Here is a 4,868-nt window from a genome sequence, read left to right on the forward strand (position 1 = left end):
GGGTCCTGATAACTGCTTCAAGCCGGCCACCGACTTCCTTTCTCTGATAACAACACTCATCACTAAGTGCCACCAGTAGACACTACCTTACTTCTGTCTTACGCATTCATCTGCCACCTGTGAAAAGTAGATACCATTCTACACCACCGGGTCTTGACCCAGTATTATCCCGCTATCTCTCGCCCATCTGGCGCCAATTCTATTAGCTTGCACCGATGGAAACTCATCCCGTTTCCTCCCTGAATCAAATCCCTTACCGCACTGACATGACGGAACATTTCACAGCTTCCGAGCAACCCTCCTGAACATCCAGCCATAACGTTCATACACATCGTACCTGGCCCACTCAGCCTTGGGCTGGAAGACCAGGCTTGCCTACGATGGTCCAGCCATCCCTAGGATGAAACACCACTACACACCTAACTCATGACCACAACCATAATTCGGGATCCAAGGATCTACCCGTGCATCACTTCCGATCTCCCCTGACTCCGCGTCAGTGCTAACCGTCCCATAATCTTAACGGGAATCCAACCCGTATGTGCTTCCACACATCTGGTACAATCTCAGTGCTTATCACCATCAACTGGAGCACCTTCGATCATCCATTTACTCTACTGCCTTCCTTTCAGAGGACTCACACTCCTTTCGGAGCTACATACCTTTCCTTTCCAGGAAGTCTACTTAACAAATTTTACCGTACCTATAAGTGTCACTGAGCTAAACTCCACTCTCCACTATCCATGTAGAGAAACTACTATTCTCGAACTCCCATATACCACGAATCCGATCACATAACCAACAAGGCCCATACATGACTTCCAGCCAACTCCATCATCATGATCAATACTTGGGGCCGGACCATATCGATTGCTATTGCATGGCGACATTTCCACTCATTCTCCGCATACAGATCCACTTAACACATACAGAGTCTTCAGCATGACTGGACCGCCTTACCAGGCCTTCAACCTATCTGGACCTCTCAGAACCTTCAGCATGTCTGGACCGCCCTCCCGGGCCTTCAGCCTGTCTGGACCGTTCCCTGAGGCTTCGGCTTGACTGGTACGCCTTCCGGCCTTCAGTCTATACCGGCCGCTCAAAATTGTCGTACGTCACCCTGAACCATCCTTCCCGGTGATCTCTCCCATGCAGTCTATTCTACCCCCTTGGTGTTCCGAACTCCAGTTCCGTTCCCAGAATCCTTTCCATGGCCTAAACCCAAGCCTCACATCGACCAACTACCTTTCCTGAAACCATGGTCTGTTCCCTGCCCCACTTTTCTGTCAGTTGCTCCAATCATGCCACACTCTCGGCTAACAACACCGTTGGATCCAACATTTTAATTAAAACACCCATTCAGATCCATTCTCGGTTCCCGACTCGAGTATTACCCGATCCAAGAAGATGAAACCTGGGAGACACTCCGAACGGATGAGATCACCAAGATTCTTTGATCTCCGTCCGACCCCTAATAATAACTTCCGATCAACCAAGATACACCGGAGTCCTCAGCCTACTCTAGCAACATGCTTAAAACGTGCAATAGACCTATTGAGTGCTAAAGTGTAGCAGCCTACTCAATACCCGAACATAGATCTACAAACATAAACAAAGTCTTCAGCATGACTGGACCGCCCTACCAGGCCTTCTGTCAATCGTTCACCTTCTCAGAAATCCGAGGTCTGTTCCCTGGCCCATGTGTCTACCCTACACGCTAAATAACCCGCACTCTCGTACTGCTGCTGAGCCCTAACATCTAACAAAAACCTCAATCTATCAATCCAAAACCCTCAGAGTCGAGCACACCCTCGACTGAAAACTCAAACTGAACCCGATTCTTGACTAGGACCCCAACATGGTTACCCAACTTCTGCTATCAAGCATCCAGAAGACGTGTTCTTATGCTGGGGAGTTTTACCGACCCCCAAACAACATAACCCTTAACTAAGCAGCCAATAGGGCCTCTGTCCAACTCACTGTTGGGTTGTGAAACTTATCCCCGTTTCAAAACCTTTCCACTTCAGCATCTCAGGGTAACACTCCCCCACTTAGATTCAACTAAGCCTTCACAATATATGAAGATTGGAGGATTCTCAATCCTCTGCACTTCCCAACGATTTATCCGATGACAACCAACTCTTTCCCACTAGTGTTCCATTGCTAGCTAGACCCGACTCATCACACACTTCTAAGAATCAGATGATCACTTCCTATATCCTAGTGAAACCGAAAGCCACTAATGCGTGAATGACTCCACACTCACTTCCTGAGGACCACCATATAGATGCTCTAACTAATACCTCGGCAACGAGTTACTTCTCTTGGCGCTTTTAATCTGTCAACCACTAATGGTTGCTAACCACTGAATCCTGACATTGATGAATAACCTTTTTGTGGGACTCCATCCGTAGTCCTCCCACATAAAACCTCTTTTCCAAAGGTGTTCCAAACAAGCTTCCCGCCTTCGGGCTTTAGAAATCATTCTCTTCAGGGTTCACACCCTGACTCACTCACTAACTCAAACGCCCACAGCTGAACAGCAGCAGTTGAAACAACCTCTGCCCTAAACCGGGCTACAAACCACTCCCAAGACATAGTCTACAGTCCCAAAAGTGCAGTAGATCGCACAATCAATCCTTTCCATCCGATACAAGAGATCCAAGGAAAACCGGACCTCATAACACTTATGCCACGCCGACCGTCCTGAGCTCACCGGCACTAAAATAATGTTGCCTATTCCTGTAACCAATTGAACCTGAGCTGGAATACACCTAATCCTGGGGTCACAAGCCTACTCACTCTTTCGAGCTCGGAAACTGAGAGGGTGCAATCCTTGCCCTACCAAACGACGATCCAATTCATTAATCAACCATTTCACTTCCAGCTGCAAAACCCTAGCTGAACATAATCATCACTCCTTTTCCGGAGATCCCACGACCCGTAACCCGGCCTCGAGCGAACCCCTGAGCCTCAAATCTATAAACCCACAAGCCAGACTCTCCTGCTCAACCCGCGAAAATATAACGAGTATAGGTCATCTTCCTACTCCCAGATAACTATACCTTTCTGCTCATCAGATTATGTACCGATAACATGTCTGGGTCCTGGAAAGCTCGACCATCTCCTCTCTCTGTCGTCGTTACAGCTACTGAAGCTGCCGCGGCAACCGTCTCAGCAATGTCTACATGACGCTCGACAAAATACTCAACCATGGCGGTCTTGAAAGACCCAATCATCTTTAGAATTTATCCCCGGACAATCTCGATCGTCTCCTCCCGGAGGATCTCCCTGACACGATCCCCTGAAAATGCTGGCCTATCTTGGCTGCCAGCTCCCGATCCTAGCCTGGATCCAGTCACAAGACGTCTTGTGACCACCATTCTGGCAATACACCAAAAGGTCTCTAATAACCTATATGATGACAGGGAAACAGCTCCAAAACCCAACCCTAGGGGTTGTGACTTCCTTGCCACGCGTATGGGTCCTGTGCTATCAGTAGTACGGACCCATAATACCTTCCACACCTACCCATATTTGTCTCAAGTATCATCACAACACCCTAACAATATATAAATGTAGCTAGCGATTAAATCCTCACTCCTAGAGGAATGCTAAACATCTCATATCTGGCCTCCCGGCCTCTCACTACCCACCCAATCCATGAAACTTCCACCGACCCTACAACATTAGTGTATACTAGCCATACATAATGCTGGAACCGATAGACTTTCAAATATCCAATTCTACCCTAAGGTCGAATCAAACATTCTCATGCTATAAGATCTTGATTATGCACAACCGTGATGCATACACTAAACAGCTACAGTAAGGATGTCAAAGGAAAACCCTAGGTTAATAGGCATCATGAAATCTGGCAATTCTATCATTCAATTCCTGAAGATCCCTAGTCTAGTACTAGCATGCTGTTCTAAAATATCACGTAGTTAAATAACTTGTGTGGTATTTTGGGGTTTACTTACAGGCTCTGGTTGATCATACCCTCTGCATCCTCCTTTACTTATTTCGAAAACCTTTTGAAAACTATTTTGTAAATCCCTCCTTGATTTGAGACTGGATTCACACGAATGTTCCTCCAATTCACTCAAACCAAGGCTCTGATACCAACTTGTAACGACCAAAAATTTGAGCCAATTTAAAACATGTTATTTCATTCAAAAACCATTAACTTCATACATCTTATTTTCAAAATTGTTTAAACATCAGAGTATCCCCCAGAACCATGTCACATGAATCATAAAACATGAGGAGCGGTACGATCACGCATTTGCCTTGCCACAATCTCCTGAAGTACCTGAAACAATACAATGAACTATAAGCCCGAAAGCTTAGTGAGTTACCCCCAAAATACCAACCACATACAGCCATAATCATAACATATTGTATCACAATACAGAACATCCACGCTCCTCAAGTCTGCAGTGTGACTGGTCCGCCCTCACCAGGCCTTCAGTTTACCTGGTCCACTCTCTGAGTCTACAGTATGACTGGACCGCCCGTACCAGGCCTTCGGTCTATCTGGATCTATCCGAGCCTTCGGTATGAGTGGACCGCTATACGAGCCTACAATCTATCCGGACCGCTCGTAGTGTATGTTGGACTTCAACACAAAGTAGGACCGCCTCAACCCAAACCTCAAGCAAATAACCATGTGCAGATGTAACAGGAAATCACATAATAGTCCATAGGCAAACAAATCGATCTAGCAGATCATAAAGCATAGCATCATCCTTCCCAGGATATCGATCTAACTTGTCACTAACATAGCATCATCCTATATACCAGGATACTAACCTAAACCATGTCACTAGCATATCATCATCCTATAGACCAAGATACCGACCTAA

This window comes from Lactuca serriola, chromosome 5, assembly GCF_051521515.1.
Source record: "Lactuca serriola cultivar US96UC23 chromosome 5, Lser_US96UC23_V15, whole genome shotgun sequence".
NCBI lineage: Eukaryota > Viridiplantae > Streptophyta > Magnoliopsida > Asterales > Asteraceae > Lactuca > Lactuca serriola.